The sequence below is a fragment of the Phyllobates terribilis genome, unplaced genomic scaffold (genome assembly GCF_046119375.1).
Source record: "Phyllobates terribilis strain yellow unplaced genomic scaffold, ASM4611937v1 Scaffold_29__1_contigs__length_15306474, whole genome shotgun sequence".
NCBI classification, from domain to species: Eukaryota; Metazoa; Chordata; class Amphibia; order Anura; family Dendrobatidae; genus Phyllobates; species Phyllobates terribilis.
In genome coordinates, this window is record NW_027362789.1 from 4,926,971 (window position 1) to 4,951,611 (window position 24,641).

Sequence of the window (24,641 nt, forward strand, 5' to 3'; positions counted from 1 at the left end):
TTTTTAAACTTCAGCAGAATTCCGAGAACAATGGAAGAGTTCCAATGCATTTTTAAACATCAGCGGAATTCCAAGAACAATGGAAGTGCTCCAAAGCATTTTTAAACTTCAGCATAATTCCGAGAACAATGGAAGAGTTCCAAAGCATTTTTAACCTTCAGCAGAATTCTGAGAACAATGGAAGAATTGCAAAGCATTTTTAAACTTCAGCAAAATTCCGAGTACAATGGAAGAATACCAAAGCATTTTGAAACTTCAGCGGAATGTCAAGAATAATGGAAGAGTTCCAAAACATTTTTAAACTTCAGCAGAATTCCTAGAATAATGGAAGAGTTCCAAAGCATTTTTAAAGTTCAACGAAATTCCGAGAACAATGGAAGAGTTCCAAAGCATTTTTAAACTTCAGCGCAATTCTGAGAACAATGGAAGAGTTCCAAGCATTTTTAAACTTTAGCAGAATTCAGAGAACAATGGAAGAATTCCAAAGCATTGTTAAACATCAACAGAATTCCGAGAACAATGGAAGAGTTCCAAAGCATTTTTAAACTTCAGTGGAATTCCGAGAACAATGGAAGAATTCCAAAGCATTTTTTAACTTCAGCAGAATTCTGAGAACAATGGAAGAGTTCCAATGCATTTTTAAACTTCAGCAGTATTCCGAGAAAAACGGAAGAGTTTCAAAGCATTGCTAAACTTCAGCGGAATTCCGAGAACAATGGAAGAGTTCCAAAGCATTTTTAAACTTCAGCGGAATTCCGAAAACAATGGAGGATTCCAAAGCTTTTTTAAACTTCAGCAGAATTCTGAGAACAATGGAAGTGTTCCAATGCATTTTTAAACTTCAGCAGAATTCCGAGAACAATGGAAGAGTTCCAAAGCATTTTTATACTTCAGCGAAATTCCGATAACAATGGAAGAGTTCAAAAGCATTGTTAAACATCAGCGGAATTCCAAGAACAATGGAAGAGCTCCAAAGCATTTTTAAACTTCAGCATAATTCCGAGAACAATGGAAGAGTTCCAAAGCACTGTTAAACATCAGCGGAATTACGAGAACAATGGAAAAGTTCCAAAGCATGTTTAAACTTCAGCAGAATTCCGACAACAATGGATGAGTTCCAAAGCATTGTTAAACTTCAGCGGAATTCCGAGAACAATGGAAGAGTTCCAAAGCATTTTTAAACTTCAGCGGAATTCCGATGACAATGGAAGAGTTCCAAAGTATTGTTAGTAATCAGCGGAATTCAAGGAACAATGGAAGAGTTCCAAAGCATTTTTAAACTTCAACGGAATTCCGAGAACAATGGAAGAGTTCCAAAGCATTTTTAAACTTCAGCGCAATTCTGAGAACAATGGAAGAGTTCTAAGCATTTTTAAACTTCAGCAGAATGCAGAGAACAATGGAAGAATTCCAAAGCATTGTTAAACATCAGCAGAATTCCGAGAACAATGGAAGAGTTCCAAAGCATTTTTAAACTTCAGCGGAATTCCGAGAACAATGGAAGAATTCCAAAGCATTTTTAAACTTCAGTAGAATTCTGAGAACAATCGAAGAATTCCAAAGCATTGTTAAATATCAGCGGAATTTCCAGAACAATGGAAGAGTTCCAAATCATTTTTAAACTTCAGCAGAATTGTGAGAACAATGGAAGAGTTTCAAAACATTTTTAAACTTCATCAGAATTCCGAGAACAATGGAAGAGTTCCAAAGCATTTTTAAACTTCAGCGGAATTCCAAGAACAATGGAAGAGTTTCAAAGCATTGTTAAATATCAGCAGAATTCCGAGAACAACGGAAGAGTTCCAAAGCTTGTTAAACATAAGCGGAATTCCGAGAACAATAAAAGAGTTCCAAAGCATTTTTAAACTTCAGCGAAATTCTAAGAATAATGGAAGAGTTCCAAAGCATTGTTAAACTTCAGCGGAATTCCGAGAAAAATAGAAGAGTTCCAAAGCATTTTTAAACTTCAGGGAATTCTGAGAACAATGGAAGAATTCCAAGCATTTTTAAACTTCAGCAGAATTCCGAGAACAATGAAAGAGTTCCAAAGCATTGTTAAATATCAGCAGAATTCCCAGAACAATGGAAGAGTTCCAAAGCATTTTTAAATTTCAGCGGAATTCAGAGAACAATGGAACAATTCCAAAGCATTTTTTAACTTCAGCAGAATTGTGAGAACAATGGAAGAGTTCCAATGCATTTTTAAACTTTAGCAGTATTTTGAAAACAGTGGAAGAGTTTCAAAGCATTGTTAAACTTCAGCGGAATTCCGAGAACAATGGAAGAGTTCCAAAGCATTTTTAAACTTCAGCGGAATTCCGAGAACAATGGAAGAGTTCCAATGCATTTTTAAATTTCAGCAGAATTCCGAGAACAATGAAAGAGTTCCAAAGCATTGTTAAACTTCAGCATAATTCCGAGAACAATGGAAGAGTTCCAGAGCATTGTTAAACATCAGCGGAATTCCGAGAACAAGAGAAGAGTTCCAAAGCATTGTTACCGATCAGCAAAATTCAGAGAACAATGAAAAAGTTCCAAAGAATTTTTAAACTTCAGCAGAATTCCGAGAACAATGGAAGAGTTCCAATGCATTTTTAAACATCAGCGGAATTCCAAGAACAATGGAAGTGCTTCAAAGCATTTTTAAACTTCAGCATAATTCCGAGAACAATGGAAGAGTTCCAAAGCATTTTTAACCTTCAGCAGAATTCTGAGAACAATGGAAGAATTGCAAAGCATTTTTAAACTTCAGCAAAATTCCGAGTACAATGGAAGAATACCAAAGCATTTTGAAACTTCAGCGGAATGTCAAGAATAATGGAAGAGTTCCAAAACATTTTTAAACTTCAGCAGAATTCCTAGAATAATGGAAGAGTTCCAAAGCATTTTTAAAGTTCAACGAAATTCCGAGAACAATGGAAGAGTTCCAAAGCATTTTTAAACTTCAGCGCAATTCTGAGAACAATGGAAGAGTTCCAAGCATTTTTAAACTTTAGCAGAATTCAGAGAACAATGGAAGAATTCCAAAGCATTGTTAAACATCAACAGAATTCCGAGAACAATGGAAGAGTTCCAAAGCATTTTTAAACTTCAGTGGAATTCCGAGAACAATGGAAGAATTCCAAAGCATTTTTTAACTTCAGCAGAATTCTGAGAACAATGGAAGAGTTCCAATGCATTTTTAAACTTCAGCAGTATTCCGAGAAAAACGGAAGAGTTTCAAAGCATTGCTAAACTTCAGCGGAATTCCGAGAACAATGGAAGAGTTCCAAAGCATTTTTAAACTTCAGCGGAATTCCGAAAACAATGGAGGATTCCAAAGCTTTTTTAAACTTCAGCAGAATTCTGAGAACAATGGAAGTGTTCCAATGCATTTTTAAACTTCAGCAGAATTCCGAGAACAATGGAAGAGTTCCAAAGCATTTTTATACTTCAGCGAAATTCCGATAACAATGGAAGAGTTCAAAAGCATTGTTAAACATCAGCGGAATTCCTAGAACAATGGAAGAGCTCCAAAGCATTTTTAAACTTCAGCATAATTCCGAGAACAATGGAAGAGTTACAAAGCACTGTTAAACATCAGCGGAATTACGAGAACAATGGAAAAGTTCCAAAGCATGTTTAAACTTCAGCAGAATTCCGACAACAATGGAAGAGTTCCAAAGCATTTTTAAACTTCAGCGGAATTCTGAGAACAATGGAAGAGTACGAAAGCATTTTTAAACTTCAGTGGAATTCTGAGAACAATGGAAGAGTTCCAAAGCATATTTAAACATCAGCGGAATTACGAGAACAATGGAAGAGTTCCAAAGCATTGTTAAACATTAGTGGAATTCCAAGAACAATGGAAAAGTTCCAAAGCATTTTTAAACTTCAGCAGAGTTCCGAGAACAATGGAAGAGTTCGAAAGCATTGACAAATATCAGCGGAATTCCGAGAACAAAGGAAGAGTTCCAAAGCATTTTTAAACTTCAGCGGAATTCCGATAACAATGGAAGAGTTCCAAAGCACTGTTAAACATCTGCGGAATTCTAAAAACAATGGAAGAGTTCCCAAGCATTTTTAAACTTCAGCAGAATTCCTAGAACAATGGAACAATTCCAAAGCTTTTTTAAATTTCAGTGAAATTCTGAGAGCAATGGAAGAGTTCCAAAGTATTTTTAAACTTCAGCGGAATTCCGAGAACAGTGTTAGAGTTCCAAAGCATATTTAAACTTCACCGGAATTCCGAGAATAATGGAAGAGTTCCAAGGCATTTTTAAACTTTAGCGGAATTGCGAGAACAATGGAAGAGTACCAAAGCATTTTTAAACTTCAGCGGAATTCTGAGAACAATGGAAGAGTTTCAAAGCATATTTAAACATCAGCAGAATTACGAGAACAATGGAAGAGTTCCAAAGCATTGTTAAACATTAGTGGAATTCCAAGAACAATGGAAAAGTTCCAAAGCATTTTTAAACTTCAGCAGAGTTCCGAGAACACTGGAAGAGTTCGAAAGCATTGATTAATATCAGCGGAATTCCGAGAACAAAGGAAGAGTTCCAAAGCATTTTTAAACGTCAGCGGAATTCTGAGAACAATGGAAGAGTTCCAAAGCAGTGTTAAACATCAGCGGAATTACGAGAACAATGGAAAATTTCCAAAGCATGTTTAAACTTCAGCAGAGTTCCGAGAACAATGGAAGAGTTCGAAAGCATTGATAAATATCAGCGGAAGTCCGAGAACAAAGGAAGAGTTCTAAAGAATTTTTAAACTTCAGTGGAATTCCAAGAACAATGGAAGAGTTCCAAACCAGTGTTAAACATCAGCGGAATTACGAGAACAATGGAAAAGTTCCAAAGCAGTGTTAAACATCAGCGGAATTACGAGAACAATGGAAAGTTCCAAAGCATGTTTAAACTTCAGCAGAATTCCGAGAACAATGGAAGAGTTCCAAAGCATTTTTAAACTTCAGCGGAATTCTGAGAACAATGGAAGAGTTCCAAAGCATTTTTAAACTTCAGCGGAATTCTGAGAACAATGGAAGAGTTCCAAAGCATTGTTAAACATCAGCGGAATTCCGAGAACAATGGAAGAGTTCCAAAGCATTGTAAAACATTACTGGAATTCCAAGAACAATGGAAAAGTTCCAAAGCATTTTTAAACTTCACCAGAATATCGAGAACAATGGAACAGTTCCAAAGTATTTTTAAACTTCATCAGAATTCCGAGAACAATGGAAAAGTTCCAAAGCATTGATAAACATCAGCGAAATTCCGAAAACAATGGAAGAGTTCCAAAGCATTGTTAAACATTAGCGGAATTCCGAGACTAAGAGTGGCCACCACTGGGCATACACCTGCAAAGTGTAGACAGCTGCTCGTTCCACCCCCCCCCCTTAATTGGTTCTCCTCCCTTCCACCGGTGTTGAGGCGGGTGGGAACAGCAGGGGGTGAGGGTGCTGTGCTAAAATAGGTGGAGTTATGCAGATCTAAAACACGTGGATTGCAGCAGCAGCAAGCCAAAAAGTGCAGTCATGTAAGGGATCTAGAGGTTGACAACATGTCTTCTTAACGGGAGTCCAGGTGCCCATCTCCACCAATGGACTTTTCAGGATCCGAGGGTGGTACCGTAGGCCGAAACCAATTCTGGTTATCACTTCTCGGCCTGCTCAGAGATATTCCATCGTGGACGGTCCGGAGGACGAGAATGAGGACTAAACTCCTCCTCCCCTCTCCCCTTATGTGTCTTGTCTTTCAATAAAGCTTCGGGCCTGTGATTTTCCCCGCCCCATCCCCTTTTTCCCAATCCCCATCCCTTATCACGGTTCGTCGTACTGTATTGATTGACACGCTTTTTCTTTCAGATTGAGTGTTTTGTGTAGCATAGGGGTGTGATGTGTCTAGTTAGTGCGTCGTATCCTCATGCTATGTAAATATGATGTAGAATTCTGTGTGTACTGGGCTGCGGCACTGTACACTGTCTGTTAACTTATTTTCTGTGCTAATAAAAGATATATTCAATCAAAATCTGTTCTTATCAGTTTAATATCTGATACGTCCCCTATCTGGGGACCATATATTAAATGGATTTTTAGAACAGGGAGATGGTAAAACAGCTTGCTCTGTTCACTCCACGCATTGACCTGGTATTGCAGCATTTCCAGGACCGGTGCACTCCTTCTTTAATGCAGTTTCTAAAATCAGACAGAATTGAATTCAATACATTTTGTTGCTTTTGCTTGTTTGTTGCATTTTTGGAAGGACATTTTTGCCTTGCTTTTCTTCCCCTCATTGGATTTTTCATGTTACAAGTTGCAGAAGCCAGATGACAAACTTGTTTTGGTTCAACTTCAGAAACTCTGCATTGCATTTTAATCTACTGTAATGCAATGCTATGTATCCAGCTATACCCCCCTTTCCTTTCTTTTGGATAAAAAGCCATATTAGGCAAGCATTTTGGAGCTTTCACCTAACTAACTACAGGTGGTGAGATAAGCTGCACAATATAATTGTTCTTTCAGTATATTGTTGCACACACACCATCTATTTAGCAAATGCCCTTGTTATCAACAGCAGCCGTTTAAACTCACCTGAGCTAACAGGTATGTGCGCTGGTTACTCTGCTGCACTTAAAATTTCTTTTTTGGCTTGCTCCAATGCCTTTTCTGAAACGTTGTCTCCCTCTGGTGGAACACTGACTTCTTTCATTTAACCCCTGCAGACTATAAAAAATAACCCAACCCAAAAAGTTTGGTTGATTAGTCTGTGGCATTCTTTTAAACTGTTGCTTATGGCGGTCTCTGTGAGCTTCTCAGTGCCGTTCAGCCAGCCAGGTATCCTGCCTGCAGTAGATGGAATGTGGCAATGGAACCCTGGCTGCGCGTGTCATAATAGGCTCTGAGCCTTTATATACCTGCGCACGGCAGCAGCCACCTTCAGTCTGCTGCTGGACAGCCAGCAGCAGCAAGAAAGGTAAGTAATCAGCAGCACTCCTGCTAAGTGTAGACAGATGCTCGTTCCACCCCCCCCTTAATTGGTTCTCCTCCCTTCCACCGGTGTTGAGGTGGGTGGGAACAGCAGGGGGTGAGGGTGCTCTGCTAATATAGGTGGAGTTATGCATATCTAAAACGCGTGGATTGCGGCAGCAGCAAGCCGAAAAGTGCAGGCATGTAAGGGATCTAGAGGTTGACAACATGTCTTCTTAACGGGAGTCCAGGTGCCCATCTCCACCAATGGACTTTTCAGGATCCGAGGGTGGTACCGTAGGCCGAAACCAATTCTGGTTATCGCTTCTCGGCCTGCTCAGAGACTATTCCATCGTGGACGGTCCGGAGGACGAGGATGAGGACTAAACTCCTCCTCCCCTCTCCCCTTATATGTCTTGTCTTTCAATAAAGCTTCGGGCCTGTGATTTTCCCCTCCCCATCCCCTTTTTCCCAATCCCCATCCCTTATCACGGTTCGTGGTACTGTGTTGATTGACATGCTTTTTCTTTCAGATTGAGTGTTTTGTGTAGCATAGGGGTGTGATGTGTCTAGTTAGTGCGTCGTATCCTCATGCTATGTAAATATGATGTAGAATTCTGTGTGTACTGGGCTGCGGCACTGTACACTGTCTGTTAACTTATTTTCTGTGCTAATAAAAGATATATTCAATCAAAATCTGTTCTTATCAGTTTAATATCTGATACGTCCCCTATCTGGGGACCATATATTAAATGGATTTTTAGAACAGGGAGATGGTAAAAGAGCTTGCTCTGTCCACTCCACGCATTGACCTGGTATTGCAGCATTTCCAGGACCGGTGCACTCCTTCTTTAATGCAGTTTCTAAAATCAGAAAGAATTGAATTCAATACATTTTGTTGCTTTTGCTTGTTTGTTGCATTTTTGGAAGGACATTTTAGCCTTGCTTTTCTTCCCCTCATTGGATTTTTCATGTTACAAGTTGCAGAAGCCAGATGACAAACTTGTTTTGGTTCAACTTCAGAAACTCTGCATTGCATTTTAATCTACTGTAATGCAATGCTATGTATCCAGCTATACCCCCCTTTCCTTCCTTTTGGATAAACAGCCAAATTAGGCAAGCATTTTGGAGCTTTCACCTAACTAACTACAGGTGGTGAGATAAGCTGCACATTATAATTGTTCTTTCAGTATATTGTTGCACACACACCATCTATTTAGCAAATGCCCTTGTTATCAACAGCAGCCGTTTAAACTCACCTGAGCTAACAGGTATGTGCGCTGGTTATACTCTGCTGCACTTAAAATTTCTTTTTTGGCTTGCTCCAATGCCTTTTCTGAAACGTTGTCTCCCTCTGGTGGAACACTGACTTCTTTCATTTAACGCCTGCAGACTATAAAAAATAGCCCAACCCAAAAAGTTTGGTTGATTAGTCTGTGGCATTCTTTTAAACTGTTGCTTATGGCGGTCTCTGTGAGCTTCTCAGTGCCGTTCAACCAGCCAGGTATCCTGCCTGCAGTAGATGGAATGTGGCAATGGAACACTGGCTGCGCGTGTCATAATAGGCTCTGAGCCTTTATATACCTGTGCACAGCAGCAGCCACCTTCAGTCTGCTGCTGGACAGCCAGCAGCAGCAGGAAAGGTAAGTAATCAGCAACACTCCTGCTAAGGGTAGACAGCTGCTCGTCCCCCCCTTAATTGGTTCTCCTCCCTTCCACCGGTGTTGAGGCGGGTGGGAACAGCAGGGGGTGAGGGTGCTGTGCTAAAATAGGTGGAGTTATGCAGATCTAAAACGCGTGGATTGCAGCACCAGCAAGCCGAAAAGTGCAGGCATGTAAGGGATCTAGAGGTTGACAACATGTCTTCTTAACGGGAGTCCAGGTGCCCATCTCCACCAATGGACTTTTCAGGATCCGAGGGTGGTACCGTAGGCCGAAACCAATTCTGGTTATCGCTTCTCGGCCTGCTCAGAGACTATTCCATCGTGGACGGTCCGGAGGACGAGGATGAGGACTAAACTCCTCCTCCCCCTCTCCCCTTATGTGTCTTGTCTTTCAATAAAGCTTCGGGCCTGTGATTTTCCCCTCCCCATCCCCTTTTTCCCAATCCCCATCCCTTATCACGGTTCGTCGTACTGTATTGATTGACACGCTTTTTCTTTCAGATTGAGTGTTTTGTGTAGCATAGGGGTGTGATGTGTCTAGTTAGTGCGTCGTATCCTCATGCTATGTAAATATGATGTAGAATTCTGTGTGTACTGGGCTGCGGCACTGTACACTGTCTGTTAACTTATTTTCTGTGCTAATAAAAGATATATTCAATCAAAATCTGTTCTTATCAGTTTAATATCTGATACGTCCCTTATCTGGGGACCATATATTAAATGGATTTTTTGAACAGGGAGATGGTAAAAGAGCTTGCTCTGTCCACTTCACGCATTGACCTGGTATTGCAGCATTTCCAGGACCGGTGCACTCCTTCTTTAATGCAGTTTCTAAAATCAGAAAGAATTGAATTCAATACATTTTGTTGCTTTTGCTAGTTTGTTGCATTTTTGGAAGGACATTTTAGCCTTGCTTTTCTTCTTCTCATTGGATTTTTCATGTTACAAGTTGCAGAAGCCAGATGACAAACTTGTTTTGGTTCAACTTCAGAAACTCAGCAGTGCATTTTAATCTACTGTAATGCAATGCTATGTATCCAGCTATATCCCCCTTTCCTTCCTTTTGGATAAACAGCCATATTAGGCAAGCATTTTGGAGCTTTCACCTAACTAACTACAGGTGGTGAGATAAGCTGCACAATATAATTGTTCTTTCAGTATATTGTTGCACACACACCATCTATTTAGCAAATGCCCTTGTTATCAACAGCAGCCGTTTAAACTCACCTGAGCTAACAGGTATGTGCGCTGGTTACTCTGCTGCACTTAAAATTTCTTTTTTTGCTTACTCCAATGCCTTTTCTGAAACGTTGTCTCCCTCTGGTGGAACACTGACTTCTTTCATTTAACGCCTGCAGACTATAAAAAATAACCCAACCCAAAAAGTTTGGTTGATTAGTCTGTGACATTCTTTTAAACTGTTGCTTATGGTGGTCTCTGTGAGCTTCTCAGTGCCGTTCAACCAGCCAGGTATCCTGCCTGCAGTAGATGGAATGTGGCAATGGAACACTGGCTGCGCGTGTCATAATAGGCTCTGAGCCTTTATATACCTGCGCACGGCAGCAGCCACCTTCAGTCTGCTGCTGGACAGCCAGCAGCAGCAGGAAAGGTAAGTAATCAGCAACACTCCTGCTAAGTGTAGACAGCTGCTCGTTCCACCCCCCCCCCTTAATTGGTTCTCCTCCCTTCCACTGGTGTTGAGGCGGGTGGGAACAGCAGGGGGTGAGGGTGCTGTGCTAAAATAGGTGGAGTTATGCAGATCTAAAACGCGTGGATTGCAGAAGCAGCAAGCCGAAAAGTGCAGGCATGTAAGGGATCTAGAGGTTGACAGCATGTCTTCTTAACGGGAGTCCAGGTGCCCATCTCCACCAATGGACTTTTCAGGATCCGAGGGTGGTACCGTAGGCCGAAACCAATTCTGGTTATCGCTTCTCGGCCTGCTCAGAGACTATTCCATCGTGGACGGTCCGGAGGACGAGGATGAGGACTAAACTCCTCCTCCCCCTCTCCCCTTATGTGTCTTGTCTTTCAATAAAGCTTCGGGCCTGTGATTTTCCCCTCCCCATCCCCTTTTTCCCAATCCCCATCCCTTATCACGGTTCGTCGTACTGTATTGATTGACACGCTTTTTCTTTCAGATTGAGTGTTTTGTGTAGCATAGGGGTGTGATGTGTCTAGTTAGTGCGTCGTATCCTCATGCTATGTAAATATGATGTAGAATTCTGTGTGTACTGGGCTGCGGCACTGTACACTGTCTGTTAACTTATTTTCTGTGCTAATAAAAGATATATTCAATCAAAATCTGTTCTTATCAGTTTAATATCTGATACATCCCCTATCTGGGGACCATATATTAAATGGATTTTTAGAACAGGGAGATGGTAAAAGAGCTTGCTCTGTCCACTCCATGCATTGACCTGGTATTGCAGCATTTCCAGGACCGGTGCACTCCTTCTTTAATGCAGTTTCTAATATCAGAAAGAATTGAATTCAATACATTTTGTTGCTTTTGCTTGTTTGTTGCATTTTTGGAAGGACATTTTAGCCTTGCTTTTCTTCCCCTCATTGGATTTTTCATGTTACAAGTTGCAGAAACCAGATGACAAACTTGTTTTGGTTCAACTTCAGAAACTCTGCATTGCATTTTAATCTACTGTAATGCAATGCTATGTATCCAGCTATACCCCCCTTTCCTTCCTTTTGGATAAACAGCCATATTAGGCAAGCATTTTGGAGCCTTCACCTAACTAACTACAGGTGGTGAGATAAGCTGCACAATATAATTGTTCTTTCAGTATATTGTTGCACACACACCATCTATTTAGCAAATGCCCTTGTTATCAACAGCAGCTGTTTAAACTCACCTGAGCTAACAGGTATGTGCGCTGGTTACTCTGCTGCGCTTAAAATTTCTTTTTTGGCTTGCTCCAATGCCTTTTCTGAAACGTTGTCTCCCTCTGGTGGAACACTGACTTCTTTCATTTAACGCCTGCAGACTATAAAAAATAACCCAACCCAAAAAGTTTGGTTGATTAGTCTGTGGCATTCTTTTAAACTGTTGCTTATGGTGGTCTCTGTGAGCTTCTCAGTGCCGTTCAACCAGCCAGGTATCCTGCCTGCAGTAGATGGAATGTGGCAATGGAACGCTGGCTGCGCGTGTCATAATAGGCTCTGAGCCTTTATATACCTGCGCACGGCAGCAGCCACCTTCAGTCTGCTGCTGGACAGCCAGCAGCAGCAGGAAAGGTAAGTAATCAGCAACACTCCTGCTAAGGGTAGACAGCTGCTCGTTCCACACCCCCCCTTAATTGGTTCTCCTCCCTTCCACCGGTGTTGAGGCGGGTGGGAACAGCAGGGGGTGAGGGTGCTGTGCTAAAATAGGTGGAGTTATGCAGATCTAAAACGCGTGGATTGTAGCAGCAGCAAGCCGAAAAGTGCAGGCATGTAAGGGATCTAGAGGTTGACAACATGTCTTCTTAACGGGAGTCCAGGTGCCCATCTCCACCAATGGACTTTTCAGGATCCGAGGGTGGTACCGTAGGCCGAAACCAATTCTGGTTATCGCTTCTCGGCCTGCTCAGAGACTATTCCATCGTGGACGGTCCGGAGGACGAGGATGAGGACTAAACTCCTCCTCCCCTTCTCCCCTTATGTGTCTTGTCTTTCAATAAAGCTTCGGGCCTGTGATTTTCCCCTCCCCATCCCCTTTTTCCCAATCCCCATCCCTTATCATGGTTAGTCGTACTGTATTGATTGACACGCTTTTTCTTTCAGATTGAGTGTTTTGTGTAGCATAGGGGTGTGATGTGTCTAGTTAGTGCGTCGTATCCTCATGCTATGTAAATATGTTGTAGAATTCTGTGTGTACTGGTCTGCGGCACTGTACACTGTCTGTTAACTTATTTTCTGTGCTAATAAAAGATATATTCAATCAAAATCTGTTCTTATCAGTTTAATATCTGATACGTCCCCTATCTGGGGACCATATATTAAATGGATTTTTAGAACAGGGAGATGGTAAAAGAGCTTGCTCTGTCCACTCCACGCATTGACCTGGTATTGCAGCATTTCCAGGACCGGTGCACTCCTTCTTTAATGCAGTTTCTAATATCAGAAAGAATTGAATTCAATACATTTTGTTGCTTTTGCTTGTTTGTTGCATTTTTGGAAGGACATTTTAGCCTTGCTTTTCTTCCCCTCAATGGATTTTTCATGTTACAAGTTGCAGAAGCCAGATGACAAACTTGTTTTGGTTCAACTTCAGAAACTCTGCATTGCATTTTAATCTACTGTAATGCAATGCTATGTATCCAGCTATACCCCCCTTTCCTTCCTTTTGGATAAACAGCCATATTAGGCAAGCATTTTGGAGCTTTCACCTAACTAACTACAGGTGGTGAGATAAGCTGCACAATATAATTGTTCTTTCAGTATATTGTTGCACACACACCATCTATTTAGCAAATGCCCTTGTTATCAACAGCAGCCGTTTAAACTCACCTGAGCTAACAGGTATGTGCGCTGGTTATACTCTGTTGCACTTAAAATTTCTTTTTTGGCTTGCTCCAATGCCTTTTCTGAAACGTTGTCTCCCTCTGGTGGAACACTGACTTCTTTCATTTAATGCCTGCAGACTATAAAAAATAACCCAACCCAAAAAGTTTGGTTGATTAGTCTGTGGCATTCTTTTAAACTGTTGCTTATGGCGGTCTCTGTGAGCTTCTCAGTACCATTCAGCCATCCAGGTATCCTGCCTGCAGTAGATGGAATGTGGCAATGGAACGCTGGCTGCGCGTGTCATAATAGGCTCTGAGCCTTTATATACCTGCGCACGGCAGCAGCCACCTTCAGTCTGCTGCTGGACAGCCAGCAGCAGCAGGAAAGGTAAGTAATCAGCAACACTCCTGCTAAGTGTAGACAGCTGCTCGTTCCACCCCCCCCCCTTAATTGGTTCTCCTCCCTTCCACCGGTGTTGAGGCGGGTGGGAACAGCAGGGGGTGAGGGTGCTGTGCTAAAATAGGTGGAGTTATGCAGATCTAAAACGTGTGGATTGCAGCAGCAGCAAGCCGAAAAGTGCAGGCATGTAAGGGATCTAGAGGTTGACAACATGTCTTCTTAACGGGAGTCCAGGTGCCCATCTCCACCAATGGACTTTTCAGGATCCGAGGGTGGGACCGTAGGCCGAAACAAATTCTGGTTATCGCTTCTCGGCCTGCTCAGAGACTATTCCATCGTGGACGGTCCGGAGGACGAGGATGAGGACTAAACTCCTCCTCCCCCTCTCCCCTTGTGTGTCTTGTCTTTTAATAAAGCTTCGGGCCTGTGATTTTCCCCTCCCCATCCCCTTTTTACCAATCCCCATCCCTTATCACGGTTCGTCGTACTGTATTGATTGACACGCTTTTTCTTTCAGATTGAGTGTTTTGTGTAGCATAGGGGTGTGATGTGTCTAGTTAGTGCGTCGTATCCTCATGCTATGTAAATATGATGTAGAATTCTGTGTGTACTGGGCTGCGGCACTGTACACTGTCTGTTAACTTGTTTTCTGTGCTAATAAAAGATATATTCAATCAAAATCTGTTCTTATCAGTTTAATATCTGATACGTCCCCTATCTGGGGACCATATATTAAATGGATTTTTAGAACAGGGAGATGGTAAAAGAGCTTGCTCTGTCCACTCCACGCATTGACCTGGTATTGCAGCATTTCCAGGACCGGTGCACTCCTTCTTTAATGCAGTTTCTAAAATCAGAAAGAATTGAATTCAATACATTTTGTTGCTTTTGCTTGTTTGTTGCATTTTTGGAAGGACAATTTAGCCTTGCTTTTCTTCCCCTCTTTGGATTTTTCATGTTACAAGTTGCAGAAGCCAGATGACAAACTTGTTTTGGTTCAACTTCAGAAACTCTGCATTGCATTTTAATCTACTGTAATGCAATGCTATGTATCCAACTATACCCCCCTTTCCTTCCTTTTGGATAAACAGCCATATTAGGCAAGCATTTTGGAGCTTTTGTGGAACCCCAGGGGTCTGGTTACCACAGTAATAGCAATATTACGTCTGTGAGCAGGTGGGAGGTCTCCTGGTCAGGAAACCCTAAGCATGCCACACCTCCTGCCCAGTCCTGGGAGGGGAAGAACTTCCCCTATATAAACTGGGGCTGAGGCAGGGTTAGGAGAAGGAGAAGAAGAGGAGTCCCAGACAGAGACACAGTCTGGTCTGGAGTGGAGCAGTTGCAGGAAAAGCAAGAACAGGAGCTCTGTGGGAGCAGTGACAAAAGAGGTCAGGGACTGAAAGCTGTAGAGCTGGTCCTGACTGAATAGATCTCACCGGACACGGAGTCCGAGGCTGTGGGGACTGTTCCATACCCAGCAGCAGAAACCGCCCGGCAGGGGATTTCAGGTCCTCTGGCCAAGAAACCCGAAGGCACGGTCACACGCAAGGGACCAGCACCGCCTCCCTGGAGCGGAGGCTACCAGAAGGCCCCGAGTCACCGGCCATACGGGTGAGCACCACACGGCACACTCAGGGACGTGGGCTACTTTTACCCGCTTCTAGCAAGGTAGCCAGGAAGAGTACAATTAGTTGGGGAGGCCTACAACTCCGCCTGGCCGGGGGAGATCCTATCTGCTCACGGACTGACCAGACCCCGACCGCTAGCCAGTACTCCCGGGAGGGTCTACCTTTGCCACCAGTAAAGACCCTGAACTACACCGCACCGTCTCTGAGTGGTTCCTGGTGCCTGCGTGCAATTCTACTTCCCCATCATCCACGTCCGCTGCCCTGAGGCCATACCCCTCCCGTTGGGGGTTATACTACCCACGCTGCACAACTGTACCACCGGCCTCAGCGGTCTGCCCTACAGCGGCGGTTTCGTAACCGCATTCAACGGGTGGCGTAGTCGAACACTATAACATCATACACTAAAATTCCGCCACTTAGTTTGACACCCTGGGCACGGACCGGGTCACCGCCACGAGGACTACTAACCCTATCGGATCCGGCTCCGGGTATTCCCCGCGTGTGCAACGCTACACAACATGGCCCAGGGGGCGCGTCAACTTTTGGCGTAGTCGGCAGGATTCCGTGCCCGCAACCACCGGGTACTGCGTGCCTGAAAAAGACTGTTAAACTAACCTGTGGTGAAGATTCCCGCCATCCGACGCCATCTTCTGCCTTCTTCCCGCCATCCGTGGAGTTTTCCCGCCATCCGACGCCATCTTCTGCCTTCTTCCCGCCATCCGTGGAGTTTTCCTGCCATTGGACGCCATCTTGAGGATGCCGCGCGGGAAGAAGAGGGGCGTGAACTCCGAAAGTGCGCGAGAACTGAAGCTCCGCCTCACGTCCGGACGTTGCGTAAGGTCCTGGAAGGAGCCCAGCAGACGCCGACGTCACAGGAGCGCGACGGAAGATCCTCAACCCTGACGATCCACTGCGGAGCCGCGGCCTACGGAAGAGGATCATCGCCAGGTAGGCCACGGTCCACTAGGGGGGAGGAGGATGTCGGATACGGAGGAGAGCTTCACTGCCACAGCCACCGCCAGCGCCACCGCTGCTGCGGTCATGCCTTTCACCATGCCCTATATCCCAGGGGCAGCCTGGCTACCCCAGTACTCAGGGGAGTCACATACCCTAAATGACTTCAGAGAAAGGCTGGATAGCCTCTTCCAGGTGTACCCCCTCACAGAAGAGCAAAAAGTGAGCATCCTGGTGGCTCAATTAACAGGGGCAGCCCAAAGGGAGGTAAAGTCCTGGCCACTTGGGAGGAGGAGGACTGTCGCAGAGATACTAGCCCGGCTGAAGGACACCTTTGATACCCGTACCTCAGCCGAGATCAAGCTTAGATTCTACGGGTGCAAGCAGCGAGCACATGAGAATATAAGGGACTATGCACTAAACCTACAAGAGGCCCTGAGAGTCATTAAGCAGGCCGACCCTGACGGCGTGGGAAACGAAGACAAGCTGTTGACTGAACAATTTATAGAGGGTCTACATTGCAATGCCCACCGAACCCAGTTGCGAGCAATGGCCTTACAGGACCCTCATCTGGACTTTGCACAGTTCAAGGACAGAGCCATCCGGGTGCTCCGAGAACCGGCACCAGGTGGCGCTGTGACCCACAAACGCCCTGCTACCACTTACCACCAGGAGACGGCGCCCTTGTCGGCAGGGCCTGTGGGAGCTGATGCGCAGGCTTTAAACAATGACCCGGCTACAGACCTGCACCATCAGGTCCAAGAGCTAACTAAAAGCGTTGCCGCGCTAACCCGAACTGTGCAGTCTTTACAGGTTTCTACTCCAGGGAAGATCCAGCTGGCATCCGGACCGGAGGATATCCCGTGGCGCCGACCAAGGAGGACCCCACCGGCCAGAGGAAGACCCAGCGACCGATACAACGAGGACGGACAACCCATCTGCCGCCGCTGCAATCAACCCGGACATATGGCAAGGTACTGTCCTTTAAACTGGCACAACCTGGGGTAGAGGGCCAACCCCTAGGAATAAGATCACCAGGCCCATCGAACTGGCGTGACAAATACGTGGGAGGACGTCCAGTCTTGCCTGTGGTACTGGATGGCATTCCTATGAGTGCCCTACTTGACACCGGGTCACAGGTCACCACCATCCCGTACGTGCTCTTCAAGCAGTACTGGAATGACTCGGATATAACCCGCTACCCAGACGACGACTTGAGTATCATCGCCAGCAATGGTCAGCCCGTGCCACAGATCGGATTTAAAGAGGTGACCATTAAAATCGGTAAAGTCGAACTGGCAGCACAGGGACTGATCATTGTGGACATTGACAAGCGCGAGAGTCACCCAAAGATAACTCTAGGAACTAATGTGATTGAAAATTGTCTTGCAGAGGTGATTCTCATTTTACAGCAGGTTGCCAAGAACGCCAGCTCCGGCCAGCAGCGAGTGCTCCAAAAAGAGATCCGGGCACTGATGCGACGGCAACAGGTGGAACTCTCCGGTAGTGAGATTGGTAGCGTGAGAATGTGTGACCCTTTCCCTATTGCCATGCCCCCGAAAAGTGAAATGATGATTTGGTGCCAGGCAGCTATTGGTCTGAGAGGTAGAGATTACCAGGCAATGGTAGAACCAGTCTACTCAGATAGTAGGCCCACCATTTTGACGGCACGGGGGGTGGTTGATGTACGCCATGGGAGGGTGCCCGTTCGCATAATAAATATTGGGAAGAGGGAAGTGTACCTGCCCCGGTATGCTACGCTAGCCAAATTGTATACCATCAACCAAAATTCTGTACAGTCCGTGGAACCCTTGCCTCCATCTCATCCAGAGGAAGGTAACGGCTCTAAGCAACAAATGGAGGACTGGTGTCAGCAACTGCATTTGGGTACTGACTCCACACCCGCTCACCAAAAGCAGGGAGTCTACCGGGTGATCCAGGAATACGAGAGAGTGTTCAGTAAACACCCGCTAGACTTTGGGCGAGTAAAGGGAGTGGAACATCACATCCCCACGGGAGACCATCCTCCCATAAAGGAGAGGTATCGTCCCGTACCCCCTGCACACTACCAACACGCCAAGGGGATGCTTAGAGACATGAAGGAGGCTGGGGTAATCAGGGATAGCTGTAGCCCCTGGGCAGCTCCACTAGTCTTGGTTAAAAAGAAAGACAACACCATGAGAATGTGTGTAGATTACCGGAAAATCAACCGTATCACACACAAAGACGCGTACCCCTTACCAAGGATAGAGGAGTCTTTGGCTGCTTTAAAATCTGCTAACTTCTTCTCCACTTTGGATCTCACTAGCGGGTACTGGCAGGTTCCTGTAGCAGAGGCGGACCGGGAGAAGACCGCATTCACCACCCCGATGGGACTTAGCGAGTTTACCTGCATGCCGTTCGGACTCTGCAACGCACCAGGAACCTTCCAACGATTGATGGAATGCTGTCTGGGACACCGGAACTTTGAGACGGTCCTGCTGTACCTGGACGATGTTATAGTTTATTCCAAAACCTACGAGGACCACCTGAAACATCTGGCGGAAGTGTTTGAAGCCCTGGCAAACTACGGTCTGAAGGTGAAACCGTCGAAGTGTCACCTGCTAAAACCAAAAGTGCAGTACCTGGGACACGTGGTGAGTGCTGACGGAGTGGCTCCCGACCCTGATAAGATCACCGCGATTAAGGAATGGCCAAGACCCTCCAGCGTAAAGGAAATGCGGCAGTTCCTCGGGTTGGTAGGCTACTACCGAAGGTTCATTCCCGGTTTCACCAAAAAGGCAGCTCCTATGCAGGACCTCCTGATAGGCCAGTCCAGGAAGGCCAAGAACCAGAAGCCGCCCTTCAGATGGGAGAAGCTGGAAGAAGAGTCCTTCCGCCAGCTGAAAATGGCCCTCACGGGGGATGAAATCCTGGCATACCCTGATTACAGCCAGCCCTTTATCCTCTACACCGACGCAAGTAACATCGGGCTAGGAGCCGTACTGTCCCAGATCCAGCAGGGGAGAGAACGGGTAATTGCTTACGCCAGCCGAAAACTGCAACCCACCGAAAGAAACCCTGAGAATTACAGCTCATTCAAGCTAGAGTTCCTGGCAGTGGTGTGGGCAGTCACCGAACGCTTTAAGCACTACCTCGCCTCTTCCCGGTTCACCGTGTACACGGATAACAACCCGTTGACACACCTGGACACTGCAAGACTCGGTGCCCTGGAGCAGAGATGGATGGCCCGCCTGACCAACTATGAGTTCACGATCAAATACCGGGCAGGACGCTCCAATACCAACGCGGATGCCTTGTCCAGAATGCCAAACCTACCGGACGTAGGGGAAGATCCAGAGGAACTGGAAGAAGTTGAACTCCCCGCGTTCCACCGTCATGGGACTACCCAGTATTCCCACCGTGTAAGGGGTAAGCAATCCGCTACGTTCAACCCCTTACCTCATTACAACTGGGCGGAAACGCAAGACAGTGACCCCGCCGTCTGACTGGTGAAGGAGATGCTGACTCAGCCAGATGCCCGCCTTGACCCAGACGCTCCGGAGGAGACCAAGCAACTGTGGGCTGAGAAGAGTCGACTGTTCCTTTACAAGGGGAAGTTGTGCCGCAGAATGGTTAACTCCCGGACGCATGAACTGATCTGGCAAGTAGTGGTGCCAAGAAGAGACGCGGCTATGGTACTGGAGGCATACCACGATGGAGCTGGGCACTTCGGATGGAAGAAGCTAGAGTTCCTGCTGCGCGGGCGGTTCCACTGGGTAGGCATGAGAGGAACCATCGAGAGGTGGTGCAGAGACTGTGGCCCATGCAACCTAAGAAGGAAGGACCGTGCCAGCCAGAAGACCCCCCTGCAGTCCATCGTCACCAGGCAGCCGTTGGAACTGGTAGCCTTGGACCATGTAAAACTGACCCCCAGCAGAAGTGGCTACGTCTATGCGTTAACCATCGTGGATCACTACTCCCGGTTCTTGGTTGTAGTCCCCGTCAAGGACTTAACGGCTCAAACAGCAGCTAGAGCCTTCCAGCAGCACTTCTGCCGTCCACACGGATACCCAGAGCAGGTGCTGACGGACCAAGGACCTGCCTTTGAAGCGGAAGTCTTCCAGGAGTTCTGCACTCTGTATGGCTGCCGGAAGATAAGAACAACACCCTATCATCCGCAAACCAATGGACTCTGCGAGAAGATGAACCAGGTGGTGATAGACCTTCTGAAAACATTGCCCCTGGAAGAACGCAGTCTGTGGCCTGAGAAACTGCCTGATCTGGTGGACCTATACAACCACATCCCTGTAGGTTCTACCAACTGTACCCCGGCTTACCTAATGAGAGCAAGACCTGGTAAGCTGCCTGTTGATCTGGATATGGGAGTCCTGACACCCGAGGACACTTCACCAGAAGCAGACTGGGACACAGAGAGGCAGCAGCAGTACCGGAAAGTACAGGAGAGCGTTGAGCGAAGTCTCTGTCAAGCAAGAGAAAGACAGGAGAAGACTTACAACCAGTATGCTCCCGCTGTTCCCCTGGTACCTGGAGAGCAGGTCTTGAAGAGGAAAAGACGGCTCCACAAGTTGGACGACCAGTGGGAGAAGGACCCGTACACCGTACTGCCATCAAGCCATGAAAACCCAAAAGTCTGCACAATCAGTAAGGATGGAGGAGAAACCACAGCCATTGTCTCCCGAGATCACCTGAAGAAGTGTCCCGAGCAGCTACGAAACCCTGAAGAAGATCAAGAAAACCCTCGACCCGCAGAGAAAAGGGAAGAGATGGTCAGTACTGTACTCGGAGACTTCCCTCGGTCTTGGACACAAGTAAATGGCGCTGTTGTGGTACCCGTCCTCACCTTCCTCCAGCCAGCATCCCAAGTACCTACGGAAAAACAGGTAGAGCTGGAAGAGCAGCCGGTCCAGGAGGCAGAAGACCCTACACAAGCAGACCAGGAGAATCGACCCTCTGCTTATAGTGAGCCTGCCGTGCCCCTAGGGAGCCAAAGAGCCCGTAGACAGCTGCCCAGCTTACCTTTGACAGCTCCTACACCCTGTAGCTCAGGACCAGTCAGTAAGCTCCGTAGGTCTACTAGGGCCACTAGAGGCCAGTTGCCCGTACGTTGGAGGATCTAAAGTGTTCAGACTGTTTTATTGGTATTTACCTGTTTACTGTTGCTTGTAAATAATTATGTTTTTCCAGTTAATTTATAGGTGTTGTATATATGTTTGGAGCGTAACCCAGGAACGGACTAAAGACTGTTAAAGACTCGGGGCAGGACAGACCCCTACCTGGTTACGGCTCCCTGTTCTTTGGTGAAATGGACACCCTTATTTCTTCAAAAATTTGTACCCGGTTGTGGACACTCCGTGACCACCTTAACGTGTTTTTCCTTATTGTATTGTTCTTGTTTATAACCTGTTATGTTTTAAAAATATGTTTAGTCCCGGAGTACTAAATTTTACTAGGGGGGAATGTGGAACCCCAGGGGTCTGGTTACCACAGTAATAGCAATATTACGTCTGTGAGCAGGTGGGAGGTCTCCTGGTCAGGAAACCCTAAGCATGCCACACCTCCTGCCCAGTCCTGGGAGGGGAAGAACTTCCCCTATATAAACTGGGGCTGAGGCAGGGTTAGGAGAAGGAGAAGAAGAGGAGTCCCAGACAGAGACACAGTCTGGTCTGGAGTGGAGCAGTTGCAGGAAAAGCAAGAACAGGAGCTCTGTGGGAGCAGTGACAAAAGAGGTCAGGGACTGAAAGCTGTAGAGCTGGTCCTGACTGAATAGATCTCACCGGACACGGAGTCCGAGGCTGTGGGGACTGTTCCATACCCAGCAGCAGAAACCGCCCGGCAGGGGATTTCAGGTCCTCTGGCCAAGAAACCCGAAGGCACGGTCACACGCAAGGGACCAGCACCGCCTCCCTGGAGCGGAGGCTACCAGAAGGCCCCGAGTCACTGGCCATACGGGTGAGCACCACACGGCACACTCAGGGACGTGGGCTACTTTTACCCGCTTCTAGCAAGGTAGCCAGGAAGAGTACAATTAGTTGGGGAGGCCTACAACTCCGCCTGGCCGGGGGAGATCCTATCTGCTCACGGACTGACCAGACCCCGACCGCTAGCCAGTACTCCCGGGAGGGTCTACCTTTGCCACCAGTAAAGTGTTAGAACCTTGCTCTTAGTTTTTTTCCTTTGCTGGTCACATGACCTTGTTGGCCTATTTAATCCTGCTCCGCCCTTCTGGCTTTGCTGGACTTCATTGTATATCTACTTTCTAGCTAGCCTGTGCTCTGTATCTAACTCTGTTAGTTTGCTTGGTCTACGGACCTCTATGTTCTATTTATTTTGTTTGTTCGTCTGTCTGCTACTATTTCTGTTAGGAGGTGTCCCATATTCCTCCCAGTCCTTAGTACTTGTAGGGATTCCCTCCCCACATCTATAGGTCTCCGTACAGACTAGCTTAGGACTTTAGCAGGTCTGATCGCAGGATCAGGTTCCCTGTTACATCGTAGGGATTCAGCTGAGTCCTATCGTAGGGACAGATCTCCTCTCTTTCCTTAGCTCTGGTAGCAGAACATAACATAAAGACCCTGAACTACACCGCACCGTCTCTGAGTGGTTCCTGGTGCCTGCGTGCAATTCTACTTCCCCATCATCCACGTCCGCTGCCCTGAGGCCATACCCCTCCCGTTGGGGGTTATACTACCCACGCTGCACAACTGTACCACCGGCCTCAGCGGTCTGCCCTGCAGCGGCGGTTTCGTAACCGCATTCAACGGGTGGCGTAGTCGAACACTATAACATCATACACTAAAATTCCGCCACTTAGTTTGACACCCTGGGCACGGACCGGGTCACCGCCACGAGGACTACTAACCCTATCGGATCCGGCTCCGGGTATTCCCCGCGTGTGCAATGCTACACAACATGGCCCAGGGGGCGCGTCACTTTCACCTAACTAACTACAGGTGGTGAGATAAGCTGCACAATATAATTGTTCTTTCAGTATATTGTTTCACACACACCATCTATTTAGCAAATGCCCTTGTTATCAACAGCAGCCATTTAAACTCACCTGAGCTAACAGGTATGTGCGCTGGTTATACTCTGCTGCACTTAAAATTTCTTTTTTGGCTTGCTCCAATGCCTTTTCTGAAACGTTGTCTCCCTCTGGTGGAACACTGACTTCTTTCATTTAACGCCTGCAGACTATAAAAAATAACCCAACCCAAAAAGTTTGGTTGATTGGTCTGTGGCATTCTTTTAAACTGTTGCTTATGGCGGTCTCTGTGAGCTTCTCAGTGCCGTTCAGCCAGCCAGGTATCCTGCCTGCAGTAGATGGAATGTGGCAATGGAACGCTGGCTGCGCGTGTCATAATAGGCTCTGAGCCTTTATATACCTGCGCACGGCAGCAGCCACCTTCAGTCTGCTGCAGGACAGCCAGCAGCAGCAGGAAAGGTAAGTAATCAGCAACACTCCTGCTAAGTGTAGACAGCTGCTCGTTCCACCCCCCCCGTAATTGGTTCTCCTCCCTTCCACCGGTGTTGAGGCGGGTGGGAACAGCAGGGGTTGAGGGTGCTGTGCTAAAATAAGTGGAGTTATGCAGATCTAAAACGCGTGGATTGCAGCAGCAGCAAGCCGAAAAGTGGAGGCATGTAAGGGATCTAGAGGTTGACAACATGTCTTCTTAACGGGAGTCCAGGTGCCCATCTCCACCAATGGACTTTTCAGGATCCGAGGGTGGTACCGTAGGCTGAAACCAATTCTGGTTATCGCTTCTCGGCCTGCTCAGAGACTATTCCATCGTGGACGGTCCGGAGGACGAGCATGAGGACTAAACTCCTCCTCCCCCTCTCCCCTTATGTGTCTTGTCTTTCAATAAAGCTTTGGGCCTGTGATTTTCCCCTCCCCATCCCCTTTTTCCCAATCCCCATCCCTTATCACGGCTCGTCGTACTGTATTGATTGACACGCTTTTTCTTTCAGATTGAGTGTTTTGTGTAGCATAGGGGTGTGATGTGTCTAGTTAGTGCGTCGTATCCTCATGCTATGTAAATATGATGTAGAATTCTGTGTGTACTGGGCTGCGGCCCTGTACACTGTCTGTTAACTTATTTTCTGTGCTAATAAAAGATATATTCATTCAAAATCTGTTCTTATCAGTTTAATATCTGATACATCCCCTATCTGGGGACCATATATTAAATGGATTTTTAGAACAGGGAGATGGTAAAAGAGCTTGCTCTGTCCACTCCACGCATTGACCTGGTATTGCAGCATTTCCAGGACCGGTGCACTCCTTCTTTAATGCAGTTTCTAAAATCAGAAAGAATTGAATTCAATACATTTTGTTGCTTTTGCTTGTTTGTTGCATTTTTGGAAGGACATTTTAGCCTTGCTTTTCTTCCCCTCATTGGATTTTTCATGTTACAAGTTGCAGAAGCCAGATGACAAACTTGTTTTGGTTCAACTTCAGAAACTCTGCATTGCATAGCCATGTACTGTAATGCAATCCTATCTATCTAGCTATACCCCCCTTTCCTTCCTTTTGGATAAACAGCCATATTA

The 24,641-nt window shown here is 46.2% G+C and overlaps 7 pseudogenes; all 7 read left to right on the forward strand.

The window, feature by feature from the left end:
• Positions 1-5,992: 5,992 nt before the first annotated feature.
• On the forward strand, positions 5,993-6,161 carry LOC141178726 (U2 spliceosomal RNA; annotated as a pseudogene).
• A 1,465-nt stretch (positions 6,162-7,626) lies between these two features.
• LOC141178719 (U2 spliceosomal RNA) lies at positions 7,627-7,795 on the forward strand (annotated as a pseudogene).
• Positions 7,796-9,258: 1,463 nt separating this feature from the next.
• Positions 9,259-9,427, forward strand: LOC141178724 (U2 spliceosomal RNA; annotated as a pseudogene).
• Positions 9,428-10,895: 1,468 nt separating this feature from the next.
• On the forward strand, positions 10,896-11,064 carry LOC141178722 (U2 spliceosomal RNA; annotated as a pseudogene).
• A 1,467-nt stretch (positions 11,065-12,531) lies between these two features.
• On the forward strand, positions 12,532-12,700 carry LOC141178720 (U2 spliceosomal RNA; annotated as a pseudogene).
• A 1,470-nt stretch (positions 12,701-14,170) lies between these two features.
• Positions 14,171-14,339, forward strand: LOC141178718 (U2 spliceosomal RNA; annotated as a pseudogene).
• A 9,867-nt stretch (positions 14,340-24,206) lies between these two features.
• LOC141178725 (U2 spliceosomal RNA) lies at positions 24,207-24,375 on the forward strand (annotated as a pseudogene).
• Positions 24,376-24,641: the final 266 nt, after the last annotated feature.